We start from the raw sequence: 10,282 nt of genomic DNA, 5'->3' as shown, positions 1-10,282 counted from the left end.
AGCAGAGAGAGAGAATCAAGAGAAAGGACAGGAACAGACATAACAAGACATGACAGTACCCCCCCTCACCGAGCGCCTCCTGGCGCACTCGAGGAGGAAACCTGGCGGCAACGGAGGAAATCATCGATCAGCGAACGGTCCAGCACGTCCCGAGAGGGAACCCAACTCCTCTCCTCAGGACCGTACCCCTCCCAATCCACTAGGTACTGATGACCACGGCCCCGAGGGCGCATGTCCAAAATCTTACGAACCCTGTAGATGGGTGCGCCCTCGACAAGGATGGGGGGAGGGACGAGCGGGGGCGCGAAGAACGGGCTTAACACAGGAGACATGGAAGACCGGGTGAACGCGACGAAGATAGCGCGGAGAAGAAGTCGCACTGCGACAGGATTAATGACCTGGGAAATACGGAACGGACCAATGAACCGCGGGGCCAACTTGCGAGAAGCTGTCTTAAGGGGAAGGTTCAGAGTGGAGAGCCATACTCTCTGACCGCAACAATATCTAGGACTCTTGGTCCTACGCTTATTAGCGGCCCTCACAGTCTGCGCCCTATTACGGCAAAGTGCCGACCTGACCCCCTTCCAGGTGCGCTCGCAACGCTGGACAAAAGCCTGAGCGGAGGGGACGCAGGACTCGGCGAGCTGAGATGAGAACAGCGGAGGCTGGTACCCGAGGCTACACTGAAAAGGGGATAGACCGGTAGCAGACGAGGGAAGCGAGTTGTGGGCGTACTCTGCCCAGGGGAGCTGTTCTGACCAAGACGCAGGGTTACGAAAAGAAAGACTGCGTAAAATGCGACCAACAGTCTGATTGGCCCGTTCGGCTTGACCGTTAGACTGGGGATGAAAGCCGGACGAGAGACTGACGGAAGCCCCAATCAAACGGCAAAACTCCCTCCAAAATTGAGACGTGAACTGCGGACCTCTGTCGGAAACGACGTCAGACGGAAGGCCATGAATTCGGAAAACATTCTCGATAATGATCTGAGCCGTCTCCTTAGCAGAAGGGAGCTTATCGAGAGGAATGAAATGAGCCGCCTTAGAGAATCTATCGACAACCGTAAGAATAACTGTCTTCCCCGCTGATGAAGGCAGTCCGGTGATAAAATCTAAAGCGATGTGAGACCACGGTCGAGAGGGAATGGGAAGCGGTCTGAGACGGCCGGCAGGAGGAGAGTTCCCAGATTTAGTCTGCGCGCAGACCGAACAAGCGGCGACAAATCGACGCGCGTCACGTTCCCGAGTGGGCCACCAGAAACGCTGGCGAATGGAAGCGAGCGTACCCCGAACGCCGGGGTGGCCGGCTAACTTGGCAGAGTGGGCCCACTGAAGAACGGCCGGACGAGTAGGAACGGGAACGAACAGAAGGTTCCTAGGACAAGCTCGCGGCGACGGAGTGTGAGCGAGTGCTTGCTTTACCTGCCTCTCAATTCCCCAGACAGTCAACCCGACAACACGCCCCTCAGGGAGAATCCCATCGGGGTCGGTGGAGACCTCAGAAGAACTGAAGAGACGAGATAAAGCATCAGGTTTGGTGTTTTTTGAGCCCGGACGATAAGAAATAACAAACTCGAAACGAGCGAAAAACAGAGCCCAACGAGCCTGACGCGCATTAAGTCGTTTGGCTGAACGGATGTACTCAAGGTTCCTATGGTCAGTCCAAACGACAAAAGGAACGGTCGCCCCCTCCAACCACTGTCGCCATTCGCCTAGGGCTAAGCGGATGGCGAGCAGTTCGCGATTACCAACATCATAGTTACGTTCTGACGGCGATAAGCGATGAGAGAAAAACGCGCAAGGATGGACCTTGCCGTCAGAGAGAGAGCGCTGAGAAAGAATGGCTCCCACGCCCACCTCTGACGCGTCAACCTCAACAACAAACTGTCTAGAGATGTCAGGTGTAACAAGAATAGGTGCGGATGTAAAACGATTCTTAAGAAGATCAAAAGCTCCCTGGGCGGAAACGGACCACTTAAAGCACGTCTTAACAGAAGTAAGGGCTGTGAGAGGAGCTGCCACCTGACCGAAATTACGGATGAAACGACGGTAGAAATTAGCGAAGCCCAGAAAGCGCTGCAGCTCGACGCGTGACTTAGGAACGGGCCAATCAATGACAGCCTGGACCTTAGCGGGATCCATCTTAATGCCCTCAGCGGAAATAACGGAACCGAGAAAAGGGACAGAGGTGGCATGAAAAGTGCACTTCTCAGCCTTCACATAAAGACAGTTCTCCAAAAGGCGCTGGAGGACGCGTCGCACGTGCTGAACATGAATCGAGAGAGACGGTGAAAAAAATCAGGATATCGTCCATGTAAACGAAAACAAAAATGTTCAGCATGTCTCTCAGGACGTCGTTAACTAGTGCCTGAAAGACAGCTGGAGCGTTAACGAGGCCGAAAGGAAGAACCCGGTATTCAAAGTGCCCTAACGGAGTGTTAAACGCCGTCTTCCACTCGTCCCCCTCCCTGATGCGCACGAGATGGTAGGCGTTACGAAGGTCCAATTTGGTGAAAAACCTGGCTCCCTGCAGGATCTCGAAGGCTGAAGACATAAGAGGAAGCGGATAACGATTCTTAACTGTTATGTCATTCAGCCCTCGATAATCCACGCATGGGCGCAGGGACCCGTCCTTCTTCTGAACAAAAAAAAATCCCGCTCCGGCGGGGGAGGAGGAGGAGACTATGGTACCGGCGTCGAGCGAAACCGACAAATAATCCTCGAGAGCCTTACGTTCGGGAGCCGACAGAGAATATAATCTACCCCGGGGGGAGTAGTTCCCGGAAGGAGATCAATACTACAGTCATACGACCGGTGTGGAGGGAGAGAAGTGGCCTTGGAACGACTGAACACCGTGCGCAGATCGTGATACTCCTCCGGCACCCCTGTCAAATCGCCAGGCTCCTCCTGTGAAGAAGAGACAGAGGAAACAGGAGGGATAGCAGACATTAAACAGGTTACATGACAAGAAACATTCCAGGATAGGATAGTATTACTAGACCAATTAATAGAAGGGTTATGGCGCACTAGCCAGGGATGACCCAAAACAACAGGTGTAAAAGGTGAACGAAAAATTAAAAAAGAAATGGTTTCGCTATGATTACCAGAGACAGTGAGGGTTAAAGGCAGCGTCTCACGCTGAATCTTGGGGAGAGAACTACCATCTAAAGCGAACAAGGCCCTGGGCTCCCTAACTGTCTGAGAGGAATATCATGTTCCCGAGCCCAGGTCTCGTCCATAAAACAGCCCTCTGCCCCAGAGTCTATCAAGGCACTGCAGGAAGCAGATGAACCGGGCCAGCGGAGATGGACCGGAAAGGTAGTGCGTGATCCAGAAGGAGAGGCCTGAGTAGTTGCGCTCACCAGTAGCCCTCCTCTTACTGATGAGCTCTGGCTTTTACTGGACATGAGGTGACAAAATGACCAGCGGAGCCGCAGTAGAGACAGAGGCGATTGGTGATTCTCCGTTCCCTCTCCTTGGCCGAGATGCGAATACCCCCAGCTGCATAGGCTCAGCATCCGAGCCGGCGGAGGAGGGTGGCAGTGAAGCGGCAGGTGGCAGTGATGTGGAGAGGGGAGCAACGGAGAACGTGAGCTCCTTTCCACGAGCTCGGCGACGAAGATCAAACCGTCGCTCTATGCGAATAGCGAGAGCTATTAAGGAGTCCAGACTGGAAGGAACCTCCCGGGAGAGGATCTCATCCTTAACCTCGACGTGGAGACCCTCCAGAAAACGAGCGAGCAAAGCCGGCTCGTTCCAGTCACTAGAGGCAGCGAGAGTGCGAAACTCAATAGAATAATCCGTTATGGATCTATTCCCCTGACATAGGGAAGACAGGGCCCTGGAAGCCTCCTCGCCAAAAACAGAACGGTCAAAAACCCGTATCATCTCCTCCTTAAAGTTCTGATACTGGTTAATACACTCAGCCCTCGCCTCCCAGACTGCCGTGCCCCACTCACGCGCCCGTCCGGTAAGGAGAGAAATGACGTAGGCGATGCGGACTGCGCTCCTGGAGTAGGTGTTGGGCTGGAGAGAGAACACCACATCACACTGAGTGAGGAATGAGCGGCACTCAGTGGGCTCCCCAGAGTAACACGGCGGGTTGTTGATCCTGGGCTCCGGAGACTCGGAAACCCTGGAAGTGGGCGGTGGATCGAGGTGGAGTTGGTGAACCTGTCTTGTGAGGTCGGAGACTTGGACGGCCAGGGTCTCAACGGCATGTTGAGCAGCAGACAATTCCTCCTCATGTCTGCCTAGCATCGCTCCCTGGATCTCGACGGCGGAGTGAAAAGGGTCCGGAGCCGCTGGGTCCATTCTTGGTCTGATTCTTCTGTTATGAACTTGAGTGAAGACCCAAAAGCGGTTTTAACAGAAAACAGAGTTCTTTAATGAAAATACAGGAATGGCATAAATCCTCTTCCAACGTTGTCAGGGAAACAAAAAGAACGTTAGTATAGTGCAGGATGCTTCAGCCAGGCAGACTCCGACAGGACAGGACAAGGTGGAAGCAAACGAGACGACAGCTTGCTTCTGGCATCAAAAAACACAAACAAGAATCAGACACTGAAAGTAGCAGGAACAGAGAAAGAAATAGAGACCTAATCAGAGGGGGAAGAGAGAACAGGTGTGAAGAGTGAAAGAGCTAGTTAGGGCAGATGTAGAACAGCTGAGGAATGAGAGACAGAGAAGGTAACCTAAAAAGACCAGCAGAGAGAGAGAATCAAGAGAAAGGACAGGAACAGACATAACAAGACATGACAATCTTACGAAGTCATTGATTCAGGTGTGGGAATACTTATGTAATTGAGAAATTTCTGAGTTTCTTTTCCAATACATTTCACAAAAATTTCTAAAAATATGATTTCACTTTGTCATTATGGGGTTTTGTGTGTAGATGGGTGAGATCCATTTTAAATGCAGGCTGTAACACAACAAACTGTGGAATAATAAGGTATGAATACCTTCTGAAGCCACTGTAGATACACTACATGGCCAACCGTATGTGAACACGTACTCGTCGAACATCTCATTCCAAAATCATGAGTAGGTCCCCCCTTTGCTGCTACATCAGCCTCCACTCTTCTGGGAAGACTTTCCACTAGATGTTGGAACATTGCTGCGGGGACTTGCTTTCATTCAGCCACAAGACCATTAGTGAGGTCGGGCAATGGTGTTGGGCGATTATGCCTAGCTCGCAGTCGGTGTTCTAATTCATCCCAATGGTGTTTGGTGAGGTTGAGCTCAGGGCTCTGCGCAAGCCAGTCAACTTCTTCCACGCGGATCTTGACAAACCATGTATGTATAGACCTTGCTTTGTGCAAGTGGGAATTGCCATGCTGAAACAGCAAAGGGCCTTCCCCAAACTATTGCCATAAAGTTGGAAGCACAGAATCATCTAGAATGTAATTGTATGCTTTAGCGATAAGACTTCCCTTCACTGGAACTAACGGGCTAGACAGAACCATGAAAAACAGCCCCAGACCATTATTCCTCCTCTACCAAACTTTACAATTGGCACTATGCAATGGGGCAGGTAGCATTCTCATGCCATCCGCCAAAACAAGATTTGTCCATCGGACTGCCAGCTTCCACTGCTCCAGAGTCCATTGGTGGTGAGCTTTACACCACTCCAGCCGATGCTTGGCATTGCGCATGGTGATCTTAGGCTTGTGTGCGGCTGCTTGTAAATCCATTTCATGAAGCTCACGATGAACAGTAACTTCCAGAGGCAGTTTGGAACTCGGTAGTGAGTGTTGCAACCAAGGACAGATGATTTTTACACATTACACGTTTCAGCGCTCCCGTTCTGTGAGCTTGTGTGGCCTGCCACTTCACGGCAGAGCCGTTGTTGCTCCTTAACGATTCCACTTCACAATAACAGCACTTACAGTTGACCGGGGCAGCTCTAGCAGGGCAGAAAATTGATGAACTGTGAAAAGGTGGCATCCACCTTGGAAAGGTGGCATCCTATGACTGTGAAATGTTGAATGTCACTGAGTTCTTAAGTACAGGCCATTCTACTGACAATGTTTGTCAATGGAGATTGCACGGCTGTGTGCTCGATTGTACACACCTGTCAGCAAAGGGTGTGGCTGAAATAACCGAATCCACTCATATGAAATGTCCACGTACTTTTGTGGTGAAAAAGTACTGATTGTCATACTTGAGTAAAAATATAGATACCTTAATAGAAAGTTACTCAAGTAAACGTGAAAGTCACAAAATAGAACTTGAGTAAAGTCTAAAAGTATTTGGTTTTAAATATACTTAAGTATCAAAAGTAACTGTGATTGATAAAATATAGTTAAGCATCAAAAGTAGATGTAAAATAATAAATCATTTCAAATTCCTTATATTTAGCAAAGCAGACAGCACCATTTTCTTGTTTTTAAAATGTATGGATAGCCAGGGGCACACTCCAACACTCAGACAATATTTACAAAAGATGCATGTGTTTAGTGAGTCCACCAGATCAGAAGCAGTAGAGATGACCAGGGATGTTCTCTTGATAAGTATGTGATTTGGTCCCTTTTCCTGTCCTGCTAAGCATCCAGTACTTTGGGTTGTCAGGGAAAATGAATGGAGTGAAAAGTACAGTATTTTCTTTAGGAATGAGTAAAGTAGAAGTAAAAGTTGCCAAAAATATAAATAGCGAAGTAAAGTACAGATACCCCAAAAAAATGACTTAAGTAGTACTTTCAAGTATTTTTTTACTTAAGTACTTTACACCACTGCATGTAGCGTATGTGTGTGAACTTTGAAAAACATTTTAAATATTGGTATCCTCTAGGAGAGAGGTCATGTTTCGATTCTCCTATTTAGATGATCTGTCCTTGGGTCGACAAAGTGTACTTTAGCACAATGGGGATACAGATGCTTTGGACATGGTGGGACAGGAGATCAGTTTGGGTTAACCTCAATATGTCCTTATTCTGGCCAACTGATTCTTAACAAAAAAAATTTTTTTTTAAATGTGTTAGCACTCTACTTCATCATAGTAACCAAAAGCCACTTCCAATAAAGACACAGAGTATCCAACTCCTACCAGAGAATTGTGCAACTTCAACAAGGAGCAGTAATTCTCAGAGCTACAGATACAGTTCATTTGGAAACCGATCACGCCTTTATGGTAGAGTGGCCAGATGGAAGCCACTTCTCAGTAAAAGGCACATGACAGCTCGGCTGGAGTTTGCCCAAAGGCATCAAAAGGACTCTCAGACCATGTGCAACAAGATTCTCTGGTCTGATGAAACCAATTGAACTCTGTTGCCTGAATGCCAAGAGTCACATCTGGAGGAAACATGGCACCATCCCTACGGTGAAGCATGGTGGTGGCAGCATCATGCTGTGGGGATGTTTTTCAACTGCAGGGACTGGGAGACTAGTCGGGATCGAGGGAAAGATGAATGGAGCAAAGTACAGAGATCCGTGATGAAAACCTGCTCCTGAGCTCTCAGGTCATCAGACTGGGGCAAAGGTTTACCTTCCAACAGGACAATGTCCCTAAGCACAAAGCCAAGACAACACTGCAGTGGACAAGTCTCTGAATGTCCTTGAGTGGCCCAGCCGGAGCCCGGACTTGAACCCAATCAAACATCTCTGGAGGGAGCTGAAAATAGCTTTGCAGCTACGCTCCCTTTCCAACCTGACAGAGCTTGTGAGGATCGGCAGAGAAGTTTGGGAGAAACTCCCCAAATACAGGTGTGCCAAGCTTGTAGAGCCATACCCAAAAGACTTGAGTCTGTAATCACTGCCAAAGGCACGTCAACAAAGTACTGAATAAAGGATCTGAATACTTATGTAAATGTGATATTTCAGGGTATTTTTTTGTAACGCATTTGCGAATTGTATTACAAAAAATACCCGGAAATATGGCGTTAACATAAGTATTCAGACCCTTCTAAAAAACTGTTTTTGCTTTGTCATTATGGGGTATTGTCTATAGATTGATGAGGGAGAAAAAAATATATAATCCATTTTAGAACTAGGCTGCAAAATAATCACATTTGGAGCAGTCCAGAGCAGTCTCGTTGACAAACTATTTGAAAAGACTGATCTTGTAAACAGATTTTTTATTAATATGTGGCTTCTCAAAAGGGACTGTAAAATAGAATGAAGCTGAAATATTGCTTAGCAGTGCTTATTTATTCTCCATAACTACACTTGCTTTGCAATGTTTCTTGAGACATCAACAAAATATTCATGTCGGGTTGGGAAATAGTTATTGTATTGAATGTTCTGCAACTTATATTACAGACCACACATCTGTGTTGTTACAGGTGAGACTACATAGTGAAAGCATCATCACAGTAGTCGAGTGAATACAGTTAGCTTGTTCCCCCTTCGGTAACTTTCTTGGATGTCAAGACGAACAAATTTCAGGGGAAAACAAAACAAATATCTCAAAGTAAATAACTAGAAACATTGCATTGTTTCTCAGATGTACACTAAACAAAAATATCACAATGCAACATGCAACAATTTCAATTATTTTACTGAGTTACGGTTAGGGCTTTGGCGGACACGGAATTACGCCAGCCGGGGATTGTCGGTCTCACAGTAATTGACCGTTAATGAACATAAACACATTTAGCATCTACTGGCTTCCACACAAGCCACTGATGCAGACCTTTGGAAGATCTACATTTTTAAAAGTCAAATAATTCCACGTAATATAGCCTACATACGTAAATCCATTATTTATTTTCGACAGGTCAAAAGAAACATAATATGAAGAAAATGTGGTCTATTTCAGAAGAACAGAGGAACATACTCTGAGGTGTCCTTACGTCAGGTCCTGATCTGGCTATGCCATATGGCTGTGGACTACACTAGTTCATTTAGAAGACATGCTTTTGCTTAGAATTCCGTGCCGTTATTTTATGTTATTTTATAGTATGAAGAATATATTTCATCAAAGCTGAATAAAAGCGAAAACAGGCTTTTCAAAATGTTTGCAAATGTATTAACAATGTACAACAGAAACACCTTATTTACCTAAGTATTCAGACCCTTTGCTATGAGACTCGAAGTTTAGCTCAGGCGCATCCTGTTTCTATTGATCAGCCTTGAGATGTTTCTATAACTTGACTGAAGTCCACCTGTGGTAAATTCAATTGATTTCACATCACCTGTCTATATAGGGTCCCGCAGTTGACTGTGCATGTTAGAGCAAAAACAAAGCCATGAAGCCAAAGGGATTGTTCGTAAAGCTCCGAGACAGGATTGTGTCGAGGCGCAGATATGGGGAAGAGTACCAAAACATTTCTGCAGCATTGAAGGTCCCCAAGAACACAGTGGCCCCATCATTCTTAAATTGAAGAAGTTTGCAACCACCAAGACTCTTTCTAGAGCTGGGGAGCCCACCCACTGGGGAGCCAGGCCCAGCCAATCAGAGTTTTTCCCCACAAAAGGGCTTTATTACAGACAGAAATAGTCCTCAATTTCATCAGCTGTCCGGGTGGCTGGTCTCAGATGATCCTGCAGGTGAAGAAGTGGGATGTGGAGGTCCTGGGCTGGTGTGGTTACACGTGGTCTGCAATTGTGAGGCTGGTTGGATGAAGTGCCAAACTCTCTAAAACAACATTGGAGGCGGCTTATGGTAGAGAAATGAACATTCAACTATTTGACAACAGCTCTGGTTGACATTCCTGCAGTCAGCATGCCAATTGCATGTTCCCTCAAAACTTGAGACATCTGTGGCGTTGTGTTATGTGACAAAACTGTACATTTTAGAGTGGCCTTACATTGTTCCCAGTACAAGGTGCACCTGTGTAATAATCATGCTGTTTAATCAGCTTCTTGATATGCCACACCTGTCAAGTGGATAGATTATCTTGGCAAAGGAGAAATGCTAACGAACAGGGATGTAAACTCATTTCTGCACACACACTGGAAGAAATAAGATTTGTGTGCGTGTGGAACATTTCTGGGACCTTTAATTTCAGCTCATGAAACATGGGACCAACACTTTACATGTTGCGCTCATATTTCTGTTCAGTACACATTCACCAAAGGTAATTGCTACACTCTTAGCGCCTCTTATTCTATCTAAACCTAAAAGGGTTCTCTGGATTTCCCCTTAGGAGAACCATTTGTAGTACCATTTTGGTACTAGGTAGAACCCTTTTGGGTTCCATGTAGAACCTTCTCTGGAAGGGGTTCTACCTGGAATGATAAAGGGTTCTACACTCTAAAAAATGATGTGTTTAAAACAACCCAACGCTGGGTAAAGAGTGGACAGAACACATTTTGGGTTATTTTTAACCCAGTCAGTTGTGTCA

Source organism: Oncorhynchus masou, chromosome 10 (assembly GCF_036934945.1).
Source record: "Oncorhynchus masou masou isolate Uvic2021 chromosome 10, UVic_Omas_1.1, whole genome shotgun sequence".
In the NCBI taxonomy this organism is placed as follows: domain Eukaryota; kingdom Metazoa; phylum Chordata; class Actinopteri; order Salmoniformes; family Salmonidae; genus Oncorhynchus; species Oncorhynchus masou.
The sequence above is the reverse complement of the archived record's forward strand: the minus strand, read 5'-3'. Positions refer to the sequence as shown.